The sequence below is a fragment of the Mustelus asterias genome, chromosome 1, assembly GCF_964213995.1.
Source record: "Mustelus asterias chromosome 1, sMusAst1.hap1.1, whole genome shotgun sequence".
Classification (NCBI taxonomy): domain Eukaryota; kingdom Metazoa; phylum Chordata; class Chondrichthyes; order Carcharhiniformes; family Triakidae; genus Mustelus; species Mustelus asterias.
The window spans coordinates 2,405,671-2,424,211 of record NC_135801.1 but is presented as its reverse complement, the minus strand read 5'-3'; the positions used below and the strand labels follow the sequence as shown (position 1 = coordinate 2,424,211).

The 18,541-nt window shown below is 45.1% G+C and overlaps 2 long non-coding RNA genes across 2 annotated transcripts in view; one reads left to right on the top strand and one right to left on the bottom strand.

Annotated features, from left to right (window-relative positions):
* LOC144487370 (uncharacterized) overlaps positions 1-16,386 on the top strand; it is a 52,154-nt gene extending 35,768 nt beyond the window's left edge. Inside the window, exons 2-3 of the long non-coding RNA XR_013496406.1 lie at positions 12,103-12,187; positions 15,107-16,386. This is a non-coding gene — a long non-coding RNA (uncharacterized LOC144487370). The remainder of the gene's footprint in view (positions 1-12,102; positions 12,188-15,106) is intronic.
* The window catches only part of LOC144487308 (uncharacterized), a 29,082-nt gene continuing 22,717 nt past the window's right edge, over positions 12,177-18,541 (bottom strand). The window contains exons 2-3 of the long non-coding RNA XR_013496397.1: positions 14,164-14,300; positions 12,177-14,040 (exon numbers count right to left, since the gene is read on the bottom strand). This is a non-coding gene — a long non-coding RNA (uncharacterized LOC144487308). The remainder of the gene's footprint in view (positions 14,041-14,163; positions 14,301-18,541) is intronic.

The window sequence follows — 18,541 nt, the reverse complement described above, 5'->3', positions numbered from 1 at the left end:
TTTATGACAAGCGTTTCTGGACAGAGAGCATGATTTGCGCGACTTATGTGACAAGCACTGTGAGGACCTACCGAACTCTTTGGCATCAGCAGTGATCTTGGCTATAACAAAAATCTCATCCTGACTTGAGAAATGTGGGATGAGTGGAGAGAAACATTGACATGCAGCAACAAGAAGATTGGCTACAAATCAAAGCTCCTTAGCCACTAATAGTCTACTTAAAAGGCAGATCAGAGACAGATGTTACTGGCTCTTATTGGAAAATAAGATATGCCAGTAACAAAGTTTTGTCTTCATAGATTAAATAGAATCCCTACAGTGCAAAAACAGGCCATTTGGCCCATCGAGCCTGCACCAGCAACAATCCCACCCAGGCCTTATCCCCATAACCCCACGTATTTACCCTGCTAATTCTCCTGACATTAAGGGGCAATTTAGCATGGCCAATCCACCTTCTCCTTGACTTATTCTGGATGAAGTTCTGTTCTGGATTCAATGTTTTGTGTTGATAACTAAAATTCAGTTTCAAGTAATAAAGTGAATTTTCCCAATTTAAAAACAAATCACAAAAACGAAGGGATTATTTTGAGGAGTGAGCAGTTTGAATTTATTTAAAATTAATTGGTGGGGGGGGGGGGGTTGATATTGAAACTGGTTGTAATCTAGTAACTGCATTAACCGCAGGTGCAAATCCTGTAATAGCCGCTAAATCTCTTGAGAGGCCCGAAATAGGATTTGCACCAGTGAGATTTCAGTTTGGGATCTTCGCCTCTACTTTCTCAGAAGACTAAGGAAATTTGACATGTCAGCTACGACTCTCACCAAATTCTACAGATGCACCATAAAAAACATTCTTTCTGGTTGTATCACAGCTTGGTATGGCTCCTGCTCTGCCCAAGGCCGCAAGGAACTACAAAAAGTCGTGAATGTAGCCCAATCCATCGCGCAAACCAGCCTCCCATCCATTGACTCTGTCTACATTTCCCACTGCCTTGCACAGCAGCCAGCATAATTAAGGACCCCACGCACCCCGGACATTCTCTCTTCCTCCACCTTCCGTCGGGAAAAAGATACAAAAGTCTGAGGTCACGTATCAACCGACTCAAGAACAGCTTCTTCCCTGCTGCTGTCAGACTTTTGAATGGACTTACCTTGCATTAAGTTGATCTTTCTCTACACCCTAGCTATGACTGTAACATTACATTCTGCGTTCTCTCCTTTACTTCTCTATGAACGGTATGCTTTGCCTGTATAGCGCGCAAGAAACAATACTTTTCACTGTGTGTGACAATAATAAATCAAATCAAATCAAATCTCAGTGAACCCCTCCAATGACGGGATCAGGTTCACGCCCAGAAAGGGCGAGAGCCTGATTAACATACTTTAAAATAAATTTTAATCTCATTATAGGGCTTAAGGGCTAATTCTGCCCTCACCGTATCATCCCACCCAGCTGGTGTGAGGTCACGCCGGCGAGGATCACTACTGGTTTTCAAAAAGGAAAACCAGTCGTGGTGACCATGCTGGGGGTGCACAGATAAGTATAGCCCCAGGTGGTGAGGGACATGCCTAGGCAGTGCCCTGGGTCAGGCCCTTTTGGGGACTTCCCCTTATCTGTATTGGAGGGATGTACACCCCGATGCCTGTGAGGGGAGTGTCCCAATGCTTTTGTGATAGCGATGGGTTCACCTGATGCCTACGGGAGTGTCCTCGGTGTCCAGAGCGGGAAGAGGTGTTGGCGAGTTTATTTTTTGCGCTGATCGGGACACCCATTAAAGATGGCGCCCCGGTCAGCACAAAAAATATACTATCTGTGGGAATAAGACTCCAGTTTCCATTGCTGCTTTTCTGAGTCTTCAAGGTTAGGGACCAGGTCAGGACCCCAAATCACACCATCAACAGAATCCTTATGATATGAATTGCCAACCTTAATTGACTGAGGAACGATTAATTCATACTTAAGGCCTTAATCCAATTTCATGCGAGGTTCAAAGACAAATGGTAATTTTTCTAATGGATGAGCAAATTAAGATTAAAGTTGATTTATTAGTCACAAGTGGGTTTACCTTAACACTGCAAGGAAGTTACTGTGAAAATCCCCTAGTCGCCACACTCCGGCGCCTGTTCAGGTCAATGCATCTAACCAGCACATCTTTCAGACTGTGGGAGAAAACCGGAGCACCCAGAGGAAACCCACACAGACACGGGGAGAAGGTGCAGACCCCGCACAAACAGTGACCGAAACTAGGAATTGAACCTGGGTCCCTGGCGCTGTGAGGCAGCAGTGCTAATCACTTGCCGCCCTTGATCAAGGACTTTGTGATGATTTGCAACTGACGACAATATTTCTACATTATTAATTGCAAATTTATATTCAACAGTGCAGCACTACCTCAGTACTGCCCCTCTGATAGCACAGCATTCTGTCAGACTTCACACTAGGGGCCCAATTTTACCATATTACCAGTAAAGTCGGGCGTGAGGCGCGTAGTGTGAATCGCGCCCGCCTCCACGCCGGTTCCCCCTTTACCAAGGCCTGAAAATGGCCCCGATCGGGACCGTGCCCAAAACGGGCGCAACAGCCATTTAAATGCATTTGCATGCATTTAATTTGACTTAATGGACTGCACGCCCAACCTTACCGGCACTTCCCCCTCTACCACCGCGTTCGCCCATCCAGAATCGGCACGAAACAGATATGCTCCACAAAAGTCCAATTTGGGAGCTGTAGTTAGTGAGGAGGTAAGTGCTGAACGTCTGACGACCATCTGCTTGAGATTGGCGGGGGAGGGAGGTGGGGTCCATGCCACTCTGCCTGCGATCAGTGAGGGAAAAGGGGGGTCCGTTGCCACTCTGCCTGAGATCAGTGAGAAGGAAGGGGGGGTCCACTGCCACTCTGCCTTAGATCAGTGAGGGGGAAAGGGGGATCCGTTGCCACTCTGCCTAAGATCAGTGAGAGGGAAGGCGGTCCACTCCCACTCTGCCTGAGATCAGTAAGGGGGAAGAGGGGTCCACTGCCACTCTGCCTGAGATCGGTGGGGGGAGGGGGAACAAAAGGGAGGGGCCCGCGATCAGTCTGGGTGTTGGGGGTTGTGGGGTAAGGGTGCCAGTAATGTTGTGAAGGTGGGGCAATGTCTGTGGGGGCCAGGGGGAGGCATCGTCCGCCTGGGAGCGATGTGGCAGGGGAGCAGAATTCTATCATTTTTTCTGCGCATGCGCAGTTGGAGGTGTCAATCGCAGCTGAAGGATTTCAGGCATGTCAAGCCCCGCCCACAGGCTTCTGCAGCGCGATACAGAATTGCTGATTTTTCTTCAGGCAGAGTGCGTGTGGGGGTGCCTGACAACAGGTCTAAAAGTCAGATCTGAAACACTCCCAGTTTCAAGTCCGCCCAGCACTTCGAATCAAAATGGTAAAATAGGGCCCAAGGTGTGTCAAGTTGGATTGTGTCTTGAGGTGTCTGAAGGGGGGTGTAACCCGAAACCTTCTGACTCAGAATCTCTCTCAGAAGAGATTGCCGCACTGTCAGAGGGTCAGTACTGAGGGAGTGCCACACTGTCACAGGATCAGTACTGAGCAAGTGCCACACTGTCAGAGGGTGAGTACTGAGGGAGTGCTGCACTGTCAAAGGGTCAGTACTGAGGGAGTGCCACACTGTCACAGGGTCAGTACTGAGGAAGTGCCACACTGTCAGTGGGTCAGTACTGAGGGAGTGCCGCACAGGCAGAGGGTCAGTACTGAAGGAGTGCTGCACTGTCAGAGGGTCAGTACTGAGTGAGTGCCACACAGACAGAGGTCAGTATTGAGGGAGTGCCGCACTGTCAGAGGGTCAGTGCTGAGTGAGTGCCACACTGTCAGAGGGTCAGTACTGAGGGAGTGCCGCACTGTCAGAGGGTCAGCACTGAGGGAGTGCCGCACTGTCAGAGGGTCAGTACTGAGGGAGTGCCGCACTGTCAGAGGGTCAGTACTGAGGGAGTGCCGCACTGTCAGAGGGTCAGTACTGAGGGAGTGCCGCACTGTCAGAGGGTCAGTACTGAGGGAGTGCCGCACTGTCAGAGGGTCAGTACTGAGGGAGTGCCGCACTGTCAGAAGGTCAGTGCTGAGTGAGTGCCACACAGTCAGAGGTCAGTATTGAGGGAGTGCCGCACTGTCAGAGGGTCAGTGCTGAGGGAGTGCCGCACTGTCAGAGGGTCAGTGCTGAGGGAGTGCCGCACTGTCAGAGGGTCAGTGCTGAGGGAGTGCCGCACTGTCAGAGGGTCAGTGCTGAGGGAGTGCCGCACTGTCAGAGGGTCAGTACTGAGGGAGTGCCGCACTGTCAGAAGGTCAGTGCTGAGTGAGTGCCACACAGTCAGAGGTCAGTATTGAGGGAGTGCCGCACTGTCAGAGGGTCAGTACTGAGGGAGTGCCACACAGTCAGAGGGTCAGTACTGAGGGAGTGCCACACAGTCAGAGGTCAGTATTGAGGGAGTGCCGCACTGTCAGAGGGTCAGCCTGTCAAATACCCCAGATGCTAGAAATCTGAAATTAAAAGTTAATTGAACTGAAAATGTTAACGCTGTTTCTGTCTCCACTGATGATGATGTGGAGATGCCGGCGTTGGACTGGGGTAAACACAGTAAGAAGTTTAACAACACCAGGTTAAAGTCCAACAGGTTTATTTGGTAGCAAAAGCCACAAGCTTTCGGAGCCTTAAGCCCCTTCTTCAGCCCCTCACCTGAAGAAGGGGCTTAAGGCTCTGAAAGCTTGTGGCTTTTGCTACCAAATAAACCTGTTGGACTTTAACCTGGTGTTGTTAAACTTCTTACTGTGTCCACTGATGGTGCCAGGTCTGCTGGATATTTCGAGCATTTTATGTTTTTAATGTATAATAATGAAGTTGTTTGTGACAAGATTGAAGAGTTGGAAGTGTCCATGTTTGGACAGGTATTGAATATAATTTGTAGAATGAGGAGTTTAAATCTGAATATTGACTGGAAGAATAATGTGTAGAGTAGAGAGTTTCTGGAATGTTAAGCAGAAGCCTGAAGGTGGGAGGCACAATGACATCCGGAGGAGTAACAGTGAAGAGAAGAACATTTTATATAAAGGTCCTGTCTAGAGGTGGAGAGACAAGTGGGATTTAATTTGCACATCATTGTAGCAAAGAAAGGAGAGTTTATAGTTTCCTGACAGGCGAGGAAAGTAGTTCATAAAGTGATTTTTCTCCAGATAAATGAGGCTTCTAAAAGTGCCAGATGGTTGTTCACCAGGGATTTCAGTTACTCAGACATAGGCTGAGATAACAGTGCAGAAAACTAACAAAGGATGCAGTTGGAGTGGCAATGAATGTTACTTAAATTAATAAAAGTGATTCTATTATTTCTGATGCTGGATTTCACTGCTGTCTGCGCTTGTGATGTTTGATGGAGACAGGCGGAGTCTGAATCCAGTGCCCTGTGCTTTTTTAAGTTGGAACACTTTTTTCAGTTTGTATTGTACATTTGTGAGGGAACCATTGAATCCTTACAGTGCAAATGGAGGCCATTCGGTCCATCTAGCCTTCACCGACTCTCCGAAAGAGCATCCCACTCAGGCCCTCTCCCCCGCCTAGTTCCATGTCCTGTGCATTCCCCATGGCCAATCCACCTAACGTACAGATCTTTGAACTGTGGGTGGAAACTGGACCATCCGGAGGAAGCCCACACAGACATGGGGAGAATGTGCAAACTCCACACAGTTACCCAAGGCCAAAATTGAACCCAGGTCCCTGACGCGTTGAGGCAGCAGTGTTAACCGCTGTGACACTGTGCCCCAACCATACAGTACAGTAACCAATCACACACAATCCCAAACTGAATATATCAGTCAATCTTTCACTGTCGCTACATTTTCTCATGGGCAATTAGGGATGGGTAATTAATGCTGGGGGTGTCAGTAACACAAGCATCCTGAGAATTAACTTTTTTAAAAAAGTTGAGAGTTGACAGTGTCTGTGTTTGTGAAATCAGCAGCCTGAAATGGGCCTTGAAGAATTGGAGTTTAACGGAACACGACACAGAAAGATCCTAATCAATAAGAGAATAGATTGAAAATTCTGCAGACTGGAGGCAGTCAGTCACACCAGCTTTAGCTTCCTGCTGCTCCTCTTTCTTCACGCAGTTTAATTATTTTTTAATGACTGCAGTGAGTAATGATTTTTATTTCCAGTGCAAGAAAATAATCTATTTTGCTAGTGAGCTCCTGACACTGAGAAGGCAACTCTGAGAAGCCGAAACACAAAAGTTGAATGAAATGGCAGCTGGCAAGTCATTGAGATCTTTGAGTCAGTGCATAAAGTGATGCTCATTGATCCCATCTCCCACCTGCATTCCAAGGAAGTGCTGGCCAGTGAATAGGGACAAACACTGCTGTCCTCGGGGAGAATGGAATCTGAACTGAATAAAAAAAAACAGAAGACCTTTCAAAATCCAAGGACCAGATAAGAAGGAAGATTGTAGAGAATGTGCAAGACCGAGGGGAAAAAAATGAAATTCTTGCATTGATGTCAAGCCTTTCAAAACCTCATGATGTCTTGAAGCAATTTACAGCAATAAAGTACTTTTTGAAACGTAGTGCTGGCGCTCGAAAGATACTCGGACACAGCGTTCGCGAGTGATCGATCCTTTATTATCCTTATCAATAAGAAGAGGAGAACTGGAGAATCCCTAAGGCTTCTTCAGTTTGCTCTGCCCAATTGCATAGTCAGCCTTTTGTTATAGAGCAATTCTTACAACTCCTAGTAAAGATAATTGTTTCTAGTCACGCACACTGGTAAGTTATTTACATATGATACAAAGAGGTAGGGCCGAGACAGTAGCTGTTTAATCGCGTCCCATTGGTAATGTCATAATCTTTAGTGGTAGACAGATGGAACGTCCGTTCAGACAATGGTCACTCAATCATGTCTTTATTACAGTTTCAGTGCTCATAGCAAGGACATTCAGCTATGTCCTGTTGATAGATATAGTGAAACATCAATCTTCGTCTGGCCTGTCTATTTCATGTATAGAGTAAGAAGTCTCGCAACACCAGGTTAAAGTCCAACAGGTTTATTTGGTAGCAAATACCATAAGCTTTCGGAGCGCTGCTCCTTCGTCAGATGGAGTGGAAATGTGCTCTCAAACAGTGCATAGAGACACAAAATCAAGTTACAGAATACTGATTAGAATGCGAATCCCTACAGCCAGCCAGGTCTTAAAGGTACAGACAATGTGGGTGGAGGGAGCATTAAACACAGGTTAAAGAGATGTGTATTGTCTCCAGACAGAACAGCTAGTGAGATTCTGCAAGTCCAGGGGGCAAGCTGTGGGGTTACTGATAATGTGACATGAATCCAACATCCCGTTTTAGGCCATCCTCATGTGTGCGGAACTTGGCTATCAGTTTCTGCTCAGCGACTCTGCACTGTCGTGTGTCGTGAAGACCGCCTTGGGGAACGCTTACCTGAAGATCCAAGGCTGAATGCCCGTGACTGCTGAAGTTCTCCCCCACAGGAAGAGTCTTGCGTGTGTCTTGCCTGGTGATTGTCGAGCGGTGTTCATTCATCCGTTGTCGTAGCGTCTGCATGGTTTCCCCAACGTACCATGCCTCGGGACATCCTTTCCTGCAGCATATCAGGTAGACAATGTTGGCCGAGTTGCAAGAGTAGGTACCGTGTACCTGGTAGATGGTGTTCTCACGTGAGATGATGGCATCCGTGTCGATGATCCGGCACGTCTTGCAGAGGTTGCTGTGGCAGGGTTGTGTGGTGTCGTGGTCACTGTTCTCCTGAAGGCTGGGTAGTTTGCTGCGAACAATGGTCTGTTTGAGGTTGCGTGGTTGTTTGAAGGCAAGAAGTGGGGGTGTGGGGATGGCCTTGTATATGCAGAGACAGCCGGTCTACAGTGAGGGTGCTGCTGCTAATGTGCTAATTTTCCAGGCCCCCTGATCGACCCCATGCTGAGCTCAGTCTCCTCTCTACAGTAGCCACCATTTTAAGAAATGTGACAGTTTGCACACAGCAAGCTCCTCCCAACAGCAATGTGATAATGACCAGGTAATCTGTTTTACTGACATTGGTTGAGAGATAAATATTGGCCCCAGGAGAAGTAGTGCCATGGGATCTTTTATGCCCATCTGAAGTCTCAGGATCTCGGTTTAATGTGTCATCTAAATGATGGAGCAAACAACATTGCAGCATTCCCTCAGTACTGAGTGTTAGCCTAGATTATGTGCTCAAGTCTCTGGAATGAGATTTCAACCAAGAAGAGCATGCTACCTGTGGTATCTTTGATCTCTGAGCTGTGCAGACATGACACACAATCTTATACACTGTGTGTATTCACAGTGCTTTATAATGGCTACTCCATGCTTCGGACTCTAGCTTCCAGCTCTTTCCATGGCTATGTTTACTTTTCTCTGAGTCTACACCCAGGTCTAACCAATCAAACAGAGTGAGCATCAACAGCTTTGACAAAGGGTCACCTGACTCGAAATGTCAGCTCTTTTCTCTCCATACAGATGCTGCCAGACCTGCTGAGATTTTCCAGCATTTTCTCTTTTGGCTTCAGATTCCAGCATCCACAGTAATTTGCTTTTATGAGCATCAATAGTAAACTCCCATAATCACAGGACAGTTGACTATCCATTGAGCCATGGGTAACAGAAGTTCTTAAATATCTAAAAAGGCAAAGAATGTGGTTTTGATTGCAGAAATTATTTGATTTGTGAACCTTTGCCTGATTTATGCTGCCTTCACCAATGGCCAAAGCCGTTCTGCCTGATTCTGCGCCTGCCCGTCTCCAATTCCACCCCCAATGACTCTGAAAAACAAAATTCTGCAGGTGCAGGGAATCTGGAAAAAAAACAGCAAATGAAAGAAAACCCAGCAGATCTGGAAAGATAATGTTTGAGGTTGATGGGTTCTGATGAAAGGTCATGGACCTGATCATCAGTCTGGGGTTGGGAACCCAATGCATAGATCACTTTCAGGTCCCAGCCCCACATTGGTGCACATCGTGATGCAGTGCAATCTTTAATCGGCTCGGGGGGGTGAATTTGGCATCCAGTTAATGGCACTGAGTACTTCCAGGAGACAGGGAGGACTCAAAGGCAGACACCAGGCATGACTGGGTTTACTTCTACCTTGCAGAATTGAGAAGCCGGCAGTCTCACTGTGCAGCCAAATGACCAGTCAGCGAAAAGGTACTGGACCCCCTCTGAGAGAATGACCTTTTTTCTAAAAGGTTTTGTTCAGCAGGAACATAATTAAGGTCTCCCCACCCTGCACCCGACAGCAGGCTATTCACCTTCCCGATTTGCAATTTGAAAATCTCCTATCAGATCAGCCATGATCTTATTGAATGGCGGGGCAGGCTCGAGGGGCTAGATGGCCTATTCCTGCTCCTATTTCTTATGTTCTTATTGACCTCTCCAGGCTGTCAAGCAGCATTTCCCCCCTCCCCCCCCCACTACCCAAGGAGCTCAATGTGCTAACGCCATCCCCCCACCATCATCACCACCTCATGGAGGCGTAGGGCACTGGTAAGGGCACTATTTCCAAAATCTGCCTGCACCCAGCCTCACCCCCACTGGAATTGAAAATCAAACCCATTAACTCTTTCCACAGTTGCTATCAATTCCATTGACTTTGCTCGTCCGTAATGCTGCAGTTATACCTGAAATCACTCTCATCTGACACACACACTTGGCCCTCCGGTGGCGTTCACTGTTGTGATCAGCGACAAGAACCCTAACTAATTATCACCACATTAACCCGCTGAGTCTAAATCCCAGCCTTTTGACAAAGGTCAAGCATCAGATCAAGCCAAAGATGGAGTGCAATGCCTCATTTTGTCAGTTTGGATCTTATTTGTCCTTTTTATGGGAACCTTGAATTGGATTCAATTGGATTTTGAATTTGGTTTTGGAGTAAGCAAGGAATGGATTTGGGTTTGCCCGGTGCATTCTGAGCATTGACTTTGTAACTTTAAGGATGGAGTAAAAACTAACAAAATCTCCCCACCTCCTCCTCTCACTTATTACCAATGCAGCTGAAAGCAAAATACTGCAGGTGCTGGAGATCTGAAAAAACTCAGCAGGCCTGGCAACATCTGTGGAGAGAGGAAAACCGAGTTAACGATCTGAGTCCAATATGATTCTCCTTCGGAACACTGCAGCAGAGACTAGGAAAAAACTAGACACAACTCTTGCTTTGTAAGCAGCAGCTACTCTTTGGAAAAGCTGACTGAACCTTCAGGATCTCATTCAAATGGCCAAAGATGAGGGATTAGAACTCCATCCCTGACACAAAACGGGTGAAACTGGATTGGTTGCTTGTTTTATGCAGCATCTGATAACAAACTGCACTGCAATCAATGGAATTAAATATCAGATATTGTATGTTACAGGTTGATCTGAATGGTTTATCGTATCCTGTCAAAAAGTTGAGAAGCAGCGATTTAGGAAAATCCTGTGACTGGATCTTGTAATTGAGCTTTTTAGACATCTTGGTTATTCACAAGTCTCTGTAACCAAGTAGCCCAAACTGAAGGGATCAAAGCCTTTTCACTCCTGACAGGTTTATGAATCCTGTGCAAGAAACTTTGGGAAAGTTTAATGAGGTACACCTCCCTATGCTCCCCAAATCTCAATCAGAAGCCATGAGGAAAGTAAGCTGAGAGTCTGGAGAGCTTCACTCTGGGCCATTAGAGGGAGCACTCTAACATGCTTGAGGTCCATTGCAATAAAGTACTTTGGGGCAGGGTAGAGAGAGCTTGACTCTGTAGCTTCTCAAAGCTTTTTCTGAGCTGAGAGTGCTTGATTCTGGAGCCCTAGGGTGAAAAATATTCACTCCTCAACACTGGCATCCTGCACATTACGAGCACAAAGATTCACTGCAAAACATGTCAAAACAACCAAGGATAACTACAAAAGTAGTGATGAATTATCTGTAAGCCAGTACACCCCTTCATTCCCAGACAAGAGCATGGCAGCAATAAATTAATGAGTAAAAGTGATTACCTGGTTATTAGCACATTGCTGTTTGCTTCTGTTTCTGCTTTATTTGTGTCAGCAATAGTCACAGACTAATGGTCCCCGGAAGGGTAGGGGGTTTTAGTTAAGTCAGGCAGCATGGTTGGTGCAGGCTTGGAGGGCCGAAGGGCCTGTTCCTGTGCTGTAATTTTCTTTGTTCTTTGTAATATCCGTCTTCCACCAGCATTTCTATGAGTAGCACTAGTTAAATAAGACCTGACCTGCGAAGATGGTAGTTCTGATAATGTAAACTTTAAATGATCTAAAGATAGGTCTTGAAAATTTCCAGTGATGGGGCTGTGACTATTTCCTTTGACAGCTTGTTCCATTGTGGGATTGTCCTTGGGAAGAAAGATTGTTGATTCACTGTCTTGGAAATGAATGGTCGATAGTTTGGGTGAATGACAACCTCGTGTTTTGTCATTGCCGGAGGCGGCACGTTAGCACAGTGGTTAGCACTGCTGCTTCACAGCTCCAGGGTCCTGGGTTCGATTCCCGGCTCGGGTCACTGTCTGTGTGGAGTTTGCACATTCTCCTCGTGTCTGCGTGGGTTTCCTCCGGGTGCTCCGGTTTCCTCCCACAGTCCAAAGATGTGCGGGTTAGGTTGATTGGCCAGGTTAAAAATTGCCCCTTAGAGTCCTGGGATGCGTAGGTTAGTGGGATTAGCGGGTAAATATGTGGGGGTAGGGCCTGGGTGGGATTGTGGTCGGTGCAGACTCGATGGGCCGAATGGCCTCCTTCTGCACTGTAGGGTTTCTATGATTTCTATGATTCTATGACACCAGATACTTGTTTCTGTTCATTAATACCAGTCCATTCCGTATTTTATAGAAAGTGGTCAGTCTGTTTTTCTCCCTATTTTGCTGTGGTGATTCCCATTCCAAGTTTTGATCAAGGATGTGACACTAGCCTATTTCCCATATTAATTCATGCAGGGTTGTGAAACATGTTTTTGGATCGCTTCAGTCTTATTTATATCCATCGCTATATAGCGGTCTCACACAAACTTGCACATTCCAGGATTGGATGAACAAATGTTTGGTAACTCTGATATGTTTGTTGTAATACCACAGGTTCCTCCTCAGAAATGCAAGAACCCCTGTTTGCTCTGGATGTTATGGAATCCACATTGAAGGTTATTTTTAAGATGAACATCAGGTATGTGGGACCTAGCTGTGTGCAAATTCTTGCTGCATTTCCTATGTTACAGTGATGTGTGTTCATGTGAGTTGACTATTGACAATGGGGTTGGGGCGTGGGTTTGAATGATTAGGGCTCTGTCACTGTTGCTGGAATTCAAAGGCCCACAGCAACTGATTAAATAGCATTGTTTCTCAGCAATGAAGTGATGGCCAGATAACCTGTTTTAGTGATTTGGTTAAGGATTCGATATTGGGCTGGTCACAGAGGAGAATTTCTCTGCTCTCTGCATAGTTTGATCTGTATGTCTCCTCAACTAATGAGATTTAAGGATTGGAAAATAAATGGAGGAAGGACTGAGGAGGAGAGTGAATTTGAGTGGATGAATTCAATGTCAAATTAGGTAGAGTAAAAGAAATAGAGGGAAAATAAAATATTCGATGAAGAGAGAGAAAGCAGAGACAGAAAGTAAACATAATAAAAAATTAAAGTCTTGACATTTTAAAAATCTTCCTGAAATATTCAAAACCTGATTAAATTAAACTCCATACTTGTGATAGTTAATGTTCAGTACCAGAGAGGTTGACTGGCAATCACGAATATGGGACTTGTAGTAATGGGATTTAACCTGTGGTGTGGTTAATGGACTAGTAATGATCAAATACCTAAAAAGTTCCGAAAAAAAAATCAAACATTGGAAGGCTGAAGGTATTTTGCAGCGTTAGTGGTATGTGTTGCAATTCTAGGAGTAAGTTTTGGATTTTGGCATACCTTCTCCTGGTCTGAGGTTGGTGCCCTATGTACTCGTAAATAATGGTGAGTGCCATTCGCTTCACCATCATTCTGGCGGCAAATTATAGTTCAAGATCTATCCCTTTGTGTGAAGGAATGCATCCTACCATTAGTCCCGGACCTGCCTTTCACCTTGTGTGCTTGGTCTTGCAGTTGTGTGATGCTCAGGAATTAAGCCACAGATTTAAATGCATGGCCCTGTGGCCTTGAATTCTGAAACAAGAGCTACATGACTCACCTTCTGTGTATAGATGGGATTCAAAGGAGAGATATTAAAAACAAATATGAAAACGTGTCCAACATTGACTTCACAAAGCTCCTGCAACTGACTGCAGATAATATTTTTACACTGACAATAATCAAAATTTGTGCGCAAATACAAACAGGCAACATTTAAATATCTTTCAAGAAACCACAATGGAAATCTAGTTCCTTTTGATCATTATTCTCTATCGTTGAGGTGTCAGGACTTGTGTCAATTAGGCTCAATAATCAGGCATTAGGAAGTATGAGTCACAAAGAATATTATACCAGAATGTTGTTGCAACATTCAATTGCAGTTACATCCAGCCCCATTTTATGAAATAGTGGGCGTTTGTCACGTTTATCAATGTCACCAGGGCAACAGTGAAAAAAGTATGAGACATTTTTTGATTGAATCTTTCCTCACCACCAAATTTCACAATTCTTTTCTTATTTGTCCTCGGTGAGAAGAAGAATTTGGAAATGAAAATTCGAGAGTGATGTGAAATTGGCTGCAATGGCCTCTAGTACAATAATATCATGCCAAGATGATCCCGACTGGGGGGATTTTTCCTAAAATACACGGATGTAGATTTTAAAATACCGACACAACATCTTTCTCCAGAAAAATTCCTTAAGGTAGAAAACAACTAGAATGAATGAGGATTTATGAAAATAATTTCATTAAGTATTTTCCATTGTGTATTACAGCTCAGTCTCACATTTTTCTTCAACATTTCAAAAGCAAGTTCAGCACAGTGGTGTATAGTTGCAGTCAATTCATTTCACGATGTACTCCCCTCAATAAAGCATTTCATCTTGTGGTTGACAATTTCCTGAAAGATAGAAGTTGGATATTCTGCTAACCCATTGATAGTTCATTTTCCATAGTCAGCACAATTCATTGTTTGACATTTAAAAATCCGCCCAGTCTTCTCTGCTAATGCCTTAGTACAAACCTCATCCTTGGTGTCTTCTTGCTGCTGGGACTTTGCACTTTTTCCTGTCAGCTACTTTTTTTCTTTTTCTTTTACTTTTTTATCTTCACAACTTCTTTAGTGTCAATTTTATTGGTAAGTGGTGTTTCCAATATCTTCTGAAAGATATAAATATTTACATAAATACTGCACTAGATCACAGTATCTCACTTCTAATTGTTTTTTGCAATTAACTTCTTATTGCATTTACACTTCAGAGACAGATTAGTAACAGAGCCGTAATATCTACAGGACACATTCTTCCCGTACACTGGAAAGCATATGTACAGAAACCCACTAAAGAAGGATATCCATCACTTCCATTCCACATCTCTGAAGTAAGAAAGAAAAAGATATCTTTTATATTGTCCTTTTCATACTCTCTGAACGCCAAAGATATGTCAAAGGACTTTAAAATTACACTCAATGCAGTCAAATATCAGTGTCAACTTATACACCCCCAACAATACAGCTTTGAAATATCAGCTGAGATTATAGCCCCAAATCACCTTGTTTCTTTTAAGCATCCTCGATTTTAATTGTTCCTCAATTAGTGGCCATATCTTCAGCTGCCTAAAGGCCCCAAGCTCTGAATTCCTTTCCTAAACCTCCCCCAACACTCTCCCTTGTTCTCCCTTCTCTAAAATAGATACAGTAGATAGATAAATAGGTTGATATTTAGATAAAATTGTGTGTTCGTTTTCACTGAATAATTCACTTTGCTCATGACTGTGTATTGAAAATGTAATGCTAGTACTTAGGGAAACTCCGCTAGTTGTCTAACAGAGGCTTGTTACATTATGTATACAGGTGTCCTTTCAAACGCATGTTCTTAAGTGAGTTATTTTTGTAACATGTTGTTGCTTGGAAATACTGAAGTATTATCAAATGGTAACTGTATGACAACAAATTAATATGTACACAGAAAGACCAGAATAAATTGGAGAGCAGCATCTGTAACCAACCAGAAGAAAAAACTTCAAGCTGTCTTTGATACTCGGCAACTCATCCACACCCCCCAGCCAATAAAAGACTCAAGACAAGATTAAAACAAACAGTTCGAATGTAAAAAACTGGAGAAAATGCAAAAAGAAAGATTTGCCAAAATTGAGAAGAGAGAAGGCGAAGTTACAGGGGTATGGGAATCCAACAGGAAAGTGGGTCTAGCTGGATTGATCTTCAAAAGAGCTTGCAAAAGCATGATGGGCAGAATAGCCTCCTTGTCTGCTGTAAGATTCTATGGATCTCTGATTAGGTCTTTAGGCTGTAAGTTTATTAAGGGGTCTGATATGGTGGACATGGAGATGATGTTTCCACTTGTGTGACAAAGCAAAATTATGGAAGATAAATATATAAAGATCACTAATAATTCCAACAGGGAATTTTTTGATAATCTTTTTAGCCAGAGATTTGTGAGAATGTAGAACTTGCTACCATGGAGTGGCTAAGGTGAATAGGATTGAAGGGGAAGATGGATAAACACATGAGGGAGAAAGCAATAAAAGGAACAAAGAACAATACAGCACAGGAACAGGCCCTTCGGCCCTCCAAGCCCGTGCCGCTCCCTGGTCCAACTAGACCATTCTTTTGTATCCCTCCATTCCCACTCCGTTCATATGGCTATCTAGGTAAGTTTCAAACGTTCCCAGTGTGTCCGCCTTCACCACCTTGCCTGGCAGCGCATTCCAGGCCCCCACCACCCTCTGTGTAAAATATGCCCTTCTGATATCGGTGTTAAACCTCTCCCCCTTCACCTTGAACCTATGACCCCTCGTGAATGTCACCACCGACCTGGGGAAAAGCTTCCCACCGTTCACCCTATCTATGCCTTTCCTAATTTTATACACCTCTATTAAGTCTCCCCTCATCCTCCGCCTTTCCAGGGAGAACAACCCCAGTTTACCCAATCTCTCCTCATAACGAAGCCCCTCCATACCAGGCAACATCCTGGTAAACCTCCTCTGTACTCTCTCCAAAGCCTCCACGTCCTTCTGGTAGTGTGGCGACCAGAACTGGACGCAGTATTCCAAATGCGGCCGAACCAACGTTCTATACATCTGCAACATCAGACCCCAACTTTTATACTCTATGCCCCGTCCTATAAAGGCAAGCATGCCATATGCCTTCTTCACCACCTTCTCCACCTGTGACGTCACCTTCAAGGATCTGTGGACTTGCACACCCAGGTCCCTCTGCGTATCTACACTCTTTATGGTTCTGCCATTTATCGTATAGCTCCTCCCTACATTATTTCTACCAAAATGCATCACTTCGCATTTATCAGGATTGAACTCCATCTGCCATTTCTTTGCCCAAATTTCCAGCCTATCTATATCCATCTGTAGCCTCTGACAATGTTCCTCACTATCTGCAAGTCCAGCCAATTTTGTGTCGTCCGCAAACTTACTGATCACCCCAGTTACACCTTCTTCCAGATCGTTTATATAAATCACAAACAGCAGAGGTCCCAATACAGAGCCCTGCGGAACACCACTAGTCACAGGCCTCCAGCCGGAAAAAGACCCTTCCACTACCACCCTCTGTCTTCTGTGACCAAGCCAGTTCTCCACCCATCTAGCCACCTCCCCCTTTATCCCATGAAATCCAACCTTTTGCATCAACCTACCATGAGGTACTTTGTCAAACGCTTTACTAAAGTCCATATAGACAACATCCACGGCCCTTTCCTAGTCAACCATTCTAATCACTTCTTCAAAACAATCCACCAGGTTAGTGAGGCATGACCTCCCTGAAAAATAATGGGATGAGGCTCACATGGGAGTAAGAACTAGCATGAACTACTTGGGCCAAATGGCCTATTTGTGCAATTGCTATTTCATGGCGATACCAGGACTTGCCTACCAGCTGACCTGCTTTCTAGCAAGAGCCTTGCGTCACATCCTTTGGGAAAGGCCAGCTGAAGTCAGTGACAATAAGACACTCGAGTGGCTAGCAATGGACCTTCTCCAGGATCAAGGACCCTTGGGGCCGCAAGAGCTGCCGTCATTCAGAAGTCAACAGCCACCCATTGCAGGCAGTGCTTTTGGGAGCAGTAGCAGCTGCCAGCAATTCAGCCCCGAGGCCCAGGATCAACGAAGGAGCACAGGCCATGGGTAAGTGAGGGTGGAATGGACGTGAAGTGGGGGATTGCAAGTGAGGGGTGTAAAGGGGGGTTTGTCAGTACGAGCAGTAAGGCTACCAGCAGGCAACCCCCATTTTCCCAATGCTGGGTCTCATGATCAAGCAGTGCATGCCTTTGAATGAGACCCCCACATGCCCCCACCCGATGCCCACAAGGAAACCCAACAGGGCTTGTTTTTGGTCTTCCCCTTAATGACTGCCAGTCCTGCTATGGGCTTAATACCAGTGGAAGTGGGATGAGGCCCAAAGTGAGCATTAATTATTCACTTAAGGGCCCCAGTTGGCAGCAAGGCAAGAAGGCTATCTATGAGGCGGGAAGATGGCAGGGACCCACCTGGCACCCTCCCACCTGATTAAATGCCCCCCACCCACCACCTCCAAGCTAACCTTTGAGGAACATAGAATATTAAAATACAAGAACCAGGAGCAGGATTAGGCAATTCAGCCTTCTGAGCCTGCTCGGCCATTCAATATGATCAAGGTTGATCTCATCTTAGCCTCAACTCCACTTTGCTGCTCATTCTCCATAACCTTTCAACCCATTACTAATTAACAGTGGTTAGGGGTGGCACAGTGGCAAGCACTACTGCCTCACAGTGCCAGGGACCTAAGTTCAATTCCGGCCTCGGGTCACTCTCTGTGTGGAGTGGGTGCTCCGGTTTCCTCCCACAGTCCAAAGATGTGCAGGTTAGGTTGATTGGCCCTTCTAAATTGACCTTAGTTCAGGGGGATTAGCAAGGTAAATGTGTGGGGTTACAGGAATAGGGCCTGGGTGGGATGTGGTCAGTACGGAGTCAATGGGCTGAATGGCCTCCTTCTGTACTGTAGGGATTCTACTCTATTCTCTCTAAAAATCTGTCTATCGCCTTCTTGTATTTACTCAATGTTCCAGCATCCACCACACTCTGGGGTTGTGAATTCCACAGATTCTCAGCCCTTTGAAAGAGGTCATTTCTCCTCATCTCCATTTTAAATTTGAGGAGGGCATTTAATTTTGCCCGAAAAGTGGAGCTCAATCCACATTACATTATGATCCAAAAGTGCTGTTAACTTAGGAAAGCTAACATGTTCATTACATTGAAAATAGCCACTGGCAGTTAATGCAATGAACTTGTGACATCCATGTTCTCAAGGCCCAAAAATGTTCAGTACTAACCCTAAAATAGAAAGAAAAAATAACTTGCATTTATATAGCACCTTTCTGAATCCAAAATGTCCC